This window comes from Ovis aries, chromosome 9, assembly GCF_016772045.2.
Source record: "Ovis aries strain OAR_USU_Benz2616 breed Rambouillet chromosome 9, ARS-UI_Ramb_v3.0, whole genome shotgun sequence".
NCBI lineage: Eukaryota > Metazoa > Chordata > Mammalia > Artiodactyla > Bovidae > Ovis > Ovis aries.
This window is the reverse complement of record NC_056062.1, coordinates 47,008,403-47,021,175: the sequence shown is the minus strand read 5'-3', so window position 1 is coordinate 47,021,175 and position 12,773 is coordinate 47,008,403. Positions and strand designations below refer to the sequence as shown.

Sequence of the window (12,773 nt, the reverse complement as noted above, 5' to 3'; positions counted from 1 at the left end):
GCAGCCGTCATCTTTCCTCCTCTCCTGGCTGGTCCCAGTTCCTGGAATGAAGCCTCATTTGCCTCCAGGAAAGAACTCAACCCCGATCAAGACAGAAGAGGGCCCATTTAACACTCCTGCTGTTGTTGCCATTAGCAGAAGTCCTTAAGTGATCTGGAGGGTTTGTAGTTAAGGAAGACAGAGAGAGGCTGTGTCTGTTTTGTAGCCTGCTAAAGGAGGATGAAATTCAGGGCAGAGGTAACCCAGTGAGGAGAGTTGGAAGAGGCAGCAGGCTGGCCCAGACTACTGGTTGGTTGTCCACGGGTTAGCCCGGCTGTACCCTCTGTTCTTGCCCGTGGGTGTTTCCCCTCAAATTCAAAACTTCCTGTCCTCCACCTGGTGATCAGCCACTCTTAAACCTTCCCCACCAGAGTTGTAAAGGTACACTAATGCTATACAAATAAAATATGTGGATTAAAAAGGCCTTTGTTGCTATGAGAGAAACTCATAACCGTTTATAATACTCGATGGCGGAGTGTCCCAAGTTCCAAACAGTCAACCCTAAAATCGGTTTTGGAAACACTTTTTAAAAATAATTTAATTAATTAATTGATTCAGTGTTTGGCTGTGCTGTGTCTTCGTTCCTTCATGGGCTTTTCTCTAGCTGCAGAGAGCCGCCTTCTCACTGAGGTGGCTTCTCGTTATGGAGAACAGGCTCTGGGCATACAGGCTCAGTGGTTGTGGCACACAGACTTAGTTGCTGCGAGGCATGAGGGATCTTTCTGGATCAGGGATTGAACCCATGTCTCCTGCACTGGCAGGTGGATTACTCACCACTGAGCCACCAGGGAAGCTCCGGGAAACACATTTTTTAAGGAAGATTGTTTTCTCTTGTGGAACTCATGTTGAATATCTCCTTTCACTTTTTCTTAACTCTGAATTAGAATGAAAGCTTCAAATAAACTCAGATTCTGTTTGTTTGTTTGTTTGTTTTTGGTCCAGCCTTGTGGCTTGCAGGATCTTAGTTCCCTGACCACGGATTGAACCCAGGCCCCAACAGTGAAAGCTCGAAGTCCTAACCACTAGACTGCCAGGGAATTCCCAAGACTCGGATTCTTAATGAAAGAGGAGATAGGGCTCTTTTGTCATATGCATTTTACATTCATCACCCATTTTAACATGCCAGTGTAAATCGTCACTGATTCTTTGACTTTGGGGACTATTTTTGAGATGGTAATTGTATAGAAATATTCATCCATTATTTTAGTTATTTGTGACATCCTGGCACATCTGCCATTATGTGTGGCAGAATGATAAAGAATAGAAAGGGCAGAAGTAGAGACTGCACTGATTTCATTGATAAAAATGTAAATATTAAAGGAACATTTGATCTGAGGCATTGAATAAACTAGTTCACCTAGTCACTTTGTCCCTTGAAAATTGTTTACTAACCTATGGGATTATAACTAGAGGCATTTGCTAATGTATTTGCAGTGACTGCTGAAATAATTCAAATTTATTGACCATATGAGACATTAAATATTTATCTTTTCTGCTCAGTGCCTATAATGAAATAGAATAAGTTAATGGTTAATGGCTTATAGGCTGTTATTTCTGAAATACTATCTTTATGTACTTTATCTAGTGATATTACTTCTATTTTGTATGTGTTTTAAAGCATATTTGGAATCTACCTTCTGTAATTTTGGCCGCTTAGCCAAACAGTATTCCAGAAGAGATTTTAAACTGTGTAGGTTGTGTGTGTGTGTAAATAATTGCAAAGAGAGAAAAGTATGTTAATTTGTAGGATACAGAAAAATCTATCATTATGAAAGAACAAATACAATGAAATAATAATGTATTACTATTACTATGTGTGTGTTCTGGCACCCTGGCAGTATTTAATGTATTCCAGAATGTTATCAGGTTGGCCATAATTCAGCATGTGAAAATCTAGCCATCGTGTTAGATTAGTGTTCAGTTCAGTTCAGTCGCTCAGTCGTGTCCGACTCTTTGCGACCCCATGAATCGCAGCATGCCAGGCCTCCCTGTCCATCACCAACTCCTGGAGTTCACTCAAACTCATGTCTATTGAGTCGGTGATTATTGTTAGGATGATTAAATAAAAATGTATTTACAGGTGTAGAATCGGAGAAAGAAGCTAATTTATTTAGGTTTCCTTCATATTAATGAGAATGCAGTGTTAAGCTAAAACTGTAATACAAAAGTAGTTTTATTTGATTTCGTATAAACATTGTGAAGAACATAAAGCAGTATTTGCAGGTTTTAAACTTTAAGAGAAATAACTTAAAGTTATTTTGAGTTTTCTGAAAACTAGATATTCAGAACAGACTTGTAAAGATGCTGAGAAGCTCCGATTTTTCTACAAGCCCTAAGGGACTGTCTGAGGGTTTTCTGTTTTGTTTTGCTTTCTGTTACATTAATTTTCACTATCTTGAAGAAAATGACTGTATTAGTGTGGTTAATTTTTTTTAAATTCAGATATTTTGAATTTTAAAATTACAAGGGACTTAACTGTCATTAGTTTGTCAAAACAGACAAATCATTTATAAACAGTTGGCTAGTTGAATGACTGCTTCTGTGTGTGATATTGCTTCATGAGAAGCATCAGGTGTATTGCTGAGTTCCATAGTGGTTAAGATAACAACAAACTTTAAAAAAGAATACCTCAAATCTTAGCATCATTCCAAAAAAATCTTTACTTTTTTCTTTTTTTGAGAGAAAAGAATCCTGGGAGATTTTATCAGTTGTACCTTGAAAGTCACTGTTATAGAAAAAGAGATCTGTACGGAATTAAAAGTTGTTGTATACTTGAAATGTAATATTTGTACAAAATGCATAGAGGAGACAACATGGTATTGACTGATATTAAATGGAATGCCTTTGAATATGGGAAAATTTGGCCTAAGATCTTTCTTTTTGTTCTCTCTATGTGTCTGCCAGGGTTGTGGAAAATCTTGTGGCTTACTCCCCAGGCTTCTGTCTTACCAGAGGTTAGAATTTTCTAATTAAAAGACTGTAATACCTATGGCTGATTCATATTGATGTATGGCAGAAACCAACACAACATTCTAAAGCAACTATCCTTCAATTAAAAATAAATAAATTTTAAAAAATGACTAAACAAGTATGAAACTCTCAAGTAATATTATAAATGCTAAATAGAAACATTCATGAGTAATATCTGTGTTCTTGTCTTAAATAATATTCATTAGTAATAAATCAGTTATGACACTTTTCCCCCTGTGTGTGCTTCATTGCAATCAGTTTTACTGACTTTTTAGTGTTGGAGACTTTGATTTGTGGTTAGCAGGTATGTATCAGGAAATGTACACATTGAACAATTGGTTGAGATACCTGGACTTAATAGTTGTTGCTGTAGTCTCCAAGTTGTGTCTGACTCTTTTGCGACCCCATGGACCCCACCCGGCTCCTACATCCATGAACTTTCCCAGGCAAGAATACTGGAGTGGGTTTCCATTTCATGCTTCGGGGGATCTTCTGGACCCAGGGATCAAACCTGCGTCTCCTGCATTGGCAGACTGATTCTTTACCACTGAGCCACCAAGGAAACGTGGACTTCATTGTTCCTTTGTAGTACTGATCTTTTTCATAGAACTTACACTGTTTATTTTACAAACACTGGGATAGTGATTACACGGGACAGGCCTTGTTCAGTAATACTAACTCAGCTTACTTAAAACCTGATAGCACCCCTGGGTTGAAGTGGGCATGACAGTCACCTCTGATTGCAGATGGCACACAGGAGTCAGACCCCAGCTGGTGTGTGGGTCTCAGCGGTCTGCCTCCAGTGTCTGCCCCACCACTTGCCCTTAACCAGTATCCCCTATTCCTGTCCAGAAAGATCTTTCTGGAAAGTTGAGTGGAATTCTTTCCCTTGTCAGACCCTTCTATGCTCTTGCTACTAGACAGGGAGCCCTGGAAGGGGCATGCTAGCTGGAGTTCTCGCTGTCTCACTCGGCTAGCTCTTAGGAGGCAGGCAGTATGATTGCATCTGACTGTGAGTGGCCCTCATTTGGCTTCAGGAGCAGCCCTTGGGTAGAAACTTTCCTAGATCTAGAATGAAGTCTACCCTCTTATTTTGGAGATCTGGGGCTAAGAGTGAGAGTAGTGTCCAAGTTTACAGTGGAAGCTGGGAATAAGGAAAAAAGCAGAGAGACGGTACTGTTGCCTGACCAATGCCAGTGTTCAGAGGAGCTTGATTTCTCAAGGACAACTTTGCTAACCCCCTCCAGATGAGCAATAGTGGGGACTTGTTTGTGATTAGTGATTCTTCTCAGCAAGGCTGAGGGCGTGTGCGTGCACATGTATGTGTGTGTGTACACATGCACATAGGATTGCTCTTAACGATGTCAATATTTGGTCCATACCACATATTAAAAAATTGTAATGAGTTTATGTTAGCAGCACAGTGGTAAAGAATCCACCTGCCAGTGCAGGAGATGCAAGAGATGAGGGTTCAATCCCTGGGTCAGGAAGATCCCCTGGAGTAGGAAATGGCAACCCACTCCAATATTCTTGCCTGGAAAATTCCATGGACAGAGGAGCCTGGCAGGCTGCAGTCCAGGAGGTCGCAACAGGTCTAACACAACTGAGCACACACAAACAAGCCTAGTTTGTGAGCAGCTCCTGGTTTGTGGCATCATCATACACACAGACCTGTCTCCATCGGTGTTCTTAAGGTGAACCTGTTGTCTCTAAGTTTCAGCTGCTTTGTAAGGTGACTTTTTTTTCCCTTTGGAGGTGCTGTTTTCTTCTTTTCACACAGCCCCTCAGGGGGACTCCCGAGTTTTCATAAAATTGACCTTAAGTTGTGCACCTATATTCATAGCAACATGACTTGTAATACCCAAAAGGTGAAAGCAACTCGGTGTCTATTGAGAGATGAGTGGGTAAATAAACTGTGATCTCTAGCTGCAATGGAATATTATTCAGCCTTAAAAAGGAAGCAAATGCTACAAGTTAGATGAAACTGTGCTCAACAGTGTGTTGAGTGACATAAGCGAGTCACAGTAAGGCAGATACGGCGTGACTCCACTCCCATAAGGCACCTGGGGTAAGTTCATAGAGATGGAAAGTGGAATGCTCATCACCAGGAGTGGGGTAGTGAGGAATGGAAACTGGGTGTTTTTGTTTTGTGACTACAGAGTTTCAGTTTTGCATGACGTAAAGAATTCTGGAGATTGGTTTGTACAATAGTGTGAATGCCCTTCTCGCTACTGAACTGTACACATAAAGATGGTTAAGATGGTAAATTTTATGTTATGTGTATTTTACCATAATTAAAACAACAGCAGACCTTTCAGATTTGGTATAAAGTCTGTTCAGCTGTGCGATGGCTTTCATTGACAGACACTTCCTGGTAGCAGCCGGCTCTTGGAATGGTTGAGAGTACTGAGCTCAGCCCTGTTCTCCAGGGAACAGACATTGTGGCACGACTGTGAGTGTGTTACGTCAGTCCTGAAAAAGCTGGTCATGGACGTTGAAGGAAGGGATCAGGAGTACGGGGAGGGGTGTGTGTGTGCGGAGTTCATGGAGGCAGGAATGAGGGGACCATGTTCAAGGCAACTGAGGAAATGACCATTATTTATGTGGGCAGAGATAGCTGATGGCTCCAGTGCCGTAGTGCTGGCAGAAGTCTGCATTTTTACAGGTTTTGACTTTCTGATAATTTTAAGACTTTTTGATAATTTATTTATTTATTGTCATTTTGCTTTATTTTATTTCTCACCACATCTACCAGGTAGAATATTTGATGCCTTTCATCAGGGACCCATGTACACTGTGTTTATCAGTGCTTATTATAACAAGTATTTCAAGAAAGGTCCTGTGCTATAAGGCATTAGGATTGTTGTAAAGATCAAGCCAGAGCCCCCTGTCCCGGAAAGCTTTCTGCTCTGAAAGAGAAGATAGAGCATGTGGACCATTATAACTGAAATTTAAGACAGAGCCTCATAAGCAGTATAAAGAGATCCAGTTTTCAGAAGTGAGATCCAAGGATCACGAGCAGGAGCAGAACCTTGAAAGATGGAGAGGCTGTTACCAGGTAGAGATGACGGGGGTCTGGATCCGTGTGGAGTATCATGACACAGATGGTTACAGGCCAGGCCAGGGAGATCCCTGCCAGGAGAGACCAAGAGCCCAGTGTCATTGGAGAACAGGATGCACGTTAGTTGTAGGAAGATGATGGCAGAGATGCTTTAGGGCCAGATCGTGGGGAGTTTTCTGTGTCTTACTGAAAGGTTTGAATTTCCATCAGCAGTAGGGAACTGTTGCAGGTTTCTAATGTGGGAATGATGTGGTTTAACACCTTCTGAGGTTAAGCACACGAATGTGTGGGTAGGAAGCAGGCTTGATCCGATTGTTTAATTATAGAGGCCAGTTTGGTTCTTTGGTGTCTATCTGAAGTAGGAAATTCAGTTCTGTTCAGTTCCGTTCAGTCGCTCAGTCGTGTCTGACTCTTTGCGACCCCATGAATCGCAGCATGCTAGGCCGCCCTGTCCATCACCAACTCCCGGAGTTCACTCATACTCATGCCCATCGAGTCAGTGATGCCATCCAGCTGTCTCATCCTCTGTCGTCCCCTTCTCCTCCTGCCCCCAATCCCTCCCAGCATCAAAGTCTTTAGGTTGGATAAATAATTAGGGAGGATACAGATAGGCATTAAAAGTTAGGTGGAGGTGTTAAGAATATGTCTAATTCACAGTGGAGATCTATTGAAAGAGTTTGACATGATGAAAGCTGTTTTTTTTTTTTTTACATATATTCTTTTTCATATTCTTTTCCATTATGGTTTATCAGTATCACAAGATATTGAATATAGTTCCCTGTGCAATGTAACACCTCGTTGTTTCTCCGTTCTGTATGTAATAACTTGGATCTGCTAATCTCAAACTCCCAGTCCATCTCCCTCCATGAAAATGCTCTTAAAGATCAGTTAGGCAGTAGTATAGAAGGGACTTTATAGAGAGAGGAGCTAGTTATTGAAAAGTTTGTTGAATGGTGGAATTAGGAAGAGCTGAGGAGGGTAGTAGCAACAGAGACAAAAAGAAGATTGACACAAAGCAGAGGAGATGTGGAGAGGAGGAAGTGAAATTCACAAGCGGTAAGCGTATTTATGTACAGAGCATTTGTTCCATGACGGGACAACTGACCAGTCATGCCCACGCTTAGAAAATAGACGTGCCAGTTTGGTCAGAAAAGAGGCATGAAGTTGTGAGATGGCTGGGCTGAGCAAGCTGATGGGAGGCTGGTAGCTCTCGGGACCTCCCAGCTGACATGGGCAGACATCGCTCACTGTCAGAGTCCACAGACATACCCAGGCCCGTGGTTCTCAAACCTCTGTGCATTGGCACACCCGTGAACTGCAGACCCTTCAGAAACGCACTGACATTATTGCTGCGAGTGGACAGTCACATTGCCTGGCAGTCTATGACAGAGAGCCCAGCTGAGCAGGTTATCGGGGAAACGACTGCTGTGCCTGAGGACAGAGCCGAGTTCATTGCCTCACTCCTGCTCCCCGAGGCTTCCGGAGACCCTTGTGCCCAATAGCAGTACAGAGCTGGGGGATCTGGGATGGATGCGCCCTGGGTTAGGCACTAATGTAACAGGGCACGCTTGTGATGATTCTTCACTTTGTTCCATTTCCTTTTGAGTCTTAATGTTCATTCACTGACGTCAGCTAACAAGCAGGCCCAGTCTTTGAACATGCCTTGTAAACAACTGGGGAAGACCAGTCCTGCCAGCTCTTTGATAAATGTGTCTACCAACTATCGCAGTGGATAGAGATAGAGTGGAAAGAGGATGGACTTGAGAATGTGGAATCATAGGTTTGAATCCTTGCTTTGTCACTAGCAGTGAGACCTTAGGCAAGTTATTTAGACTCAGTTTTATCCATTTCTTTGTAAAATAAAGGTAATAATATTTACCTTTCAGGCCTGCTTTGATGACTCGAAGTAATGACTAAAATATAGGCACTGTCCTCTCTGGAGAAAAATAATGTATTTCTGGTCTCCAATATGCGATGATTTCAGTGCTTTGTATTCCTCTCTGTATTAAGCAGCCATTTCCCAGGTTTTGTAAAGCATGTGTTTCTCTGAACTATGAACTCCTGGAATTTGAACTTTAAAGATTAAATAGACTTAGAGTACTCAGAACACCAAAGCAAGCACCAATCACTTGTGAGTTTTTTTAAATGGGAAAAAAAAAAAAAATTAGTTTGATTGAAGCATTTACATTTGCTGTTAAAATCTATTCAAATAGTAAAATATCTTGTCATATACCTTAAAACACATTTTTTTTTTAAGTACTTATCACCTTCCCCAGAAAACAGTAGTATCAACAACAAAACTTATGACTAAAACAGTCAAAGGGGATTTTGGTAGAATTTTGTATCAACTTCCACAGAAAAAAAGACTCATCTTTCTATCTAGAGCTAGGAATACGCTGGGGAAAAGTTTTAGTCTGACTAGCATTCTTGAAATAGACTAAATCATATTGTAGTGTGTCGTGGTATTGTGAAACAGATTTTAGTGTAGGTGGTTTTCTTTTAATAATGGAGTATAGTTTTAAACCCGCTTACAAACCATTTAAATTCATAATAGGCTTAGGCTCAGCACACATATTCTTTGCTCAGATGCAAGTGTAGTTGTGTTTTCAACCAAAAAAAAAATTGACTAGCTTTTTAAAATAATTCCTAGAAATGTGAAAATTTGGGGGCTATTTACTTGGTCCAGTTGTAGCTACATGCAGTTTGTTGGCTTCATCCCCAACCTCTTTGAATTCCAGTTACTGTGTACTGTATACCTGTGTTTTTAGTAAAAGAGTTGATTTGCAAGTCTTAAAATGGCATCCATTATCACATAGTGACTGCTTTTCATAAGCGGTGTTTTTTCAAACCCTAATAAAGGAATTCATGTAACATGAATATAAAAGTAAATCCTGTTGACCTCAAGGGGATTTTTCATTCTAACCTTTTCAGCATCTCTATTCATGTCATGATGTAAGTCATGGTTTATTGTTTAGAACTGTAACTTGTTTCTGCGCATGAAAATGCAATTTTTTCTTACTGCCTTTGCTGGGACTGTAACATCTTAATGATTTTGTTAAACAATACATTTGATTGCTGCCTTATGGAAGATGAGGTTTGTTTTAGAAAATTTAAATGTAAAAAGATAAAGCTTAAATGAAAATGAAAGCTTAGTTTAAAATGAACATGGATAAAGCCTGATTTTTTACTTTGGTTTCTCTGCTAGTATGCAGTTTAATGCCAGGAGAAAAAAACGTAGATATGAAAATAACATCAAAGTGTTAGACTTTTTAAAAGTTGACACAAATTAATACATAGCAGTAATTTCAGGTATTAGCTTAAAGCAAGATTATCTCAGTTACTTTTAGCTATAAATTTTGTTAGTGAACTGAAAAGAACTGTAAAAAGCAAAACATCTCTATATAATTCATACAGTTATAGTAGTTTTTCAAATTAGTTTAACACTTTTAATAGCATTTTACATGTGAGCAGGCTAGAATTTTGAATCAGAATAAATTCAAAGACTCATGTAAGCTGTAGTAAATGTTTTGAAAATTGTAATGACCTTTTGCAGTTACTTATGTGCTGAACTGTATTAGGTTAGGTTATTTTAAGTTTTTAAATTTAACATTCAGGCATTGAATTGGTCAAGTTAGGATTCTGTTTTGTTTTGTTTTTGTAAGAAAGCTTTATGCTGTAGTTTTTATAAGGAGTAATTTGGGCCATTTTTATCAGGAAAAAAATCTAGGAAATAATATATTAATATGATACCTTTGCTAAAGTTGTAATTTAAACATGAAGTTTGCTTTTTATTAATTAAGAACTATGCTGTTATGAGCAATTTGGGATTAAATAAATCCATCCTTAGTGTTAGAACTATTTCGTATGCTGACTGTTGTCGAGTAAATGGGAGTATGAGAGGCTTCAAAACAAATTAGCTAATTGAAAGTTTTTATTTGGGGGAGAAAATTACTAAACTTAATAAGAAATCATTAATTGTTTTCATTTGCATTGTATTGCCTTTTCCAAGTAACTGAAGGTAACCAAGTCTTAGGTGTTAGAATTGCGTTTATTTTATCTAACCACTTCAACTGGAAATCTTCCCTAAGTATATTGTACACATTCATACCTTTTAGGATTCCATATACATAGTTTCTTCTTTTCTTGTGACTGTGCATGAATTTTTGTTGAGTAATGGTTTTGCTTTAATATTGTGGCATCAGATCTGTCCAGATTTTGAAAAGTTGTGTCTGTTTTTTCCCATGACTGTAGGTTGTTTCTTTTCACTATTGGTTTCCAAAAGTCCTTTCACCATGATCCTCTGTTGATGCAAATAAAAAAATAGGTAATAATAGTAGTTACCATTTTTTGAATACTTTATAATCTAAAGATCAACCCTGTATCAAAGGTATCCCCATCCTATGAAGGAAGAAGTTAGGTTTCAGTTCAGTTTAGTTGCTCGGTTGTGTCTGACTCCTTGCGAGTCAGTTAGGTGTAAAGGGGTTAAATAACTTATAAAGGTCAAGAAGCCAGTAAGTAGTAAGACAGAATATGACTCAGCTGAGTTTGAATGTATGTGAATACGTATACACCTTTGTGAATACTACCCAGATCAATATAGAGAACATTTCTAGCACCCCAGGAGACTCTGTGTGCACGCTGTCATCAATATCCTTAAAAAGATAACCACTGTTCTGTTCTCAGTCCCCACAGATCTTAATTCCTTCTTGATTAGTTTTTCCTGGTCTTGAACTTTATAAAAATAGAATGTACTCTTTGGTACCAGCCTTCTTTTGCCCAGAATTACGTCTGTGAGTTTCATCCATGTTGTAGTGTAGTGTTTATTTCTTCCTTTTCGTTGCTATATAGTGTTCCATTATGTGAATATATTAACATTTTTGTATTTGTCTTATTGATGGCCATCTGGGTCATTTCCACTTTTTGGCTTTTAAGAATAAAGCTGTTGTGAACATTCTCTCACATATTTTTAGTTTTATGCATGTTTTATGCTCTCTTCTTTTGGGTATATACCTAAGATTGAAATCCTGGGTAAATTATAAACTGAGCTTTAGTAGTAACTGGCAATCAGTTTTTCATATACTTGTATAAGTTTTCATTCCCATCAGCAAAATATGGGGTTCTGTTTGCTTCACATTCAACATTGTTAGTCTTATTAATCTTTTTTCCTTTTAAATTTTAATTAAATCTAGTAGGATATAGAGTTTGACATCAGGGAAATGAAAATTAAATGTTATAGAATGAAAATGTATTTAGTGTGAAATATATATTCTTACTCATATTTAAAGATTAATGGTTGTGTATATGTTCTTGAATATTGCTGATCAACTAATTCTTCCCCTAATTTCTATCTCTGTAAGCAAGCCTTGATTACTATTTAAATCATTGATCAGTTTTCTCTATAATAAAGACAAGTGTATGGTTGCGAGACTTGGACTTATAAAGAAAGCTGAGTGCCGAAGAATTGATGCTTTTGAACTGTGGTGTTGGAGAAGACTCTTGAGAGTCCCTTGGACTGCAAGGAGATTCAACCAGTCCATCCTAAAGGAAATCAGTCCTGAATATTGATTGGAAGGACTGGTGCTGAAGCTGAAACTCCAATACTTTGGCCACCTGATGCAAAGAACTGACTCATTTAAAAAGACCCTGATGCTGGGAAAGATTGAAGGTGGGAGGACAAGGGACGACAGAGGATGAGATGGTTGGGTGGCATCACCGACTCAATGGACATGAGTTTGAGTTAACTCTGGGAGCTGATGATGGACGGGGAGGCCTGGAGTGCTGCAGTCCATGCGGTCGCAAAGATTCAGACATGACTGAGCTACTGAACTGAACTGAAATTTTCTAGAAACCACTTGTTTAATTTAGAGTTTTATTTAAGGGAAATTTTAAAGGAGTTTAATATGGTAAAGAACTTGTGAAGAAATCAAGTTTACAAACCATGTCTACAAAAGGACGCTTGGTGGGGACAAGAAAGCTTGTATCCATAAATGTCACAGACTTACTAATTGTCTGATAGAATTCAGTAAAAGCCCTTTTTAAAAAGCACCTTTTATTTATTTTCTTTTGGCCACACCCTTCGGCATGCGGGATCTTAGTTCCCCACCAGGGATTGAACCTTTCCCCCCTACTTTGAGAGCACAGAAACTTAACCACTCGGCCAATGGGAAAGTCCCAGTTAAAGACTTTTATAACTCGAAAATCTAGGTTGGTTTTTTTTTTGGCATCAAAATACAGAAATTACGTATCATCTGTAGGACTTTATCTAGACTCATCTGTAGGAGTTTATCTAGGCTTTTATTCAGTGGATGGCTTACATAATCTTACAGTAAGTTATTCTGATGAAAAATTACTTGAATTGATTAGTTCTTATTTTTCCAAGTTTGTGCAAGTTACACGTGTTTGCCTTTCCTGTATAAGTCTCAGGTATGCTGATTAGTCAGTCGGTCTCATCTGAAACCAATGTATAATAGTGCTAAGTTGTACGACCTGCCATTCCAGTTTTACAGTGTTTTTGTTTTGCTCAAGTAGATGAAAGGTTTATTTAAGTGTGGCCACACTGTTACTGCATTCCTGGTGATCTTGGTAGGTTAATGACAATCTCTGTCATAGAAATCAGGAAATGTGGGTTGAGCCTATGGCGCGCGTGAAGTTGGTTCATTAAAATGCTGTCTCCCAAAGCACCAGGGATTGTTGGAAGCATTTG

At 39.0% G+C, this 12,773-nt stretch overlaps 1 protein-coding gene across 36 annotated transcripts in view; it reads left to right on the top strand.

The window, feature by feature from the left end:
* NCOA2 (nuclear receptor coactivator 2) overlaps positions 1-12,773 on the top strand; it is a 284,545-nt gene that overhangs the window by 61,658 nt on the left and 210,114 nt on the right. For 4 of the 36 annotated variants that reach the window (XM_060393782.1, XM_060393765.1, XM_060393771.1 and 1 more), the window contains exon 2: positions 1-12,773. This exon is cut by the window's left edge and continues 59,738 nt beyond it. The exons of the other annotated variants lie outside the window; for them this stretch is intronic. The gene's annotated coding sequence lies outside the window, so the exon portion shown is untranslated. 36 annotated transcript variants of the gene reach the window in all.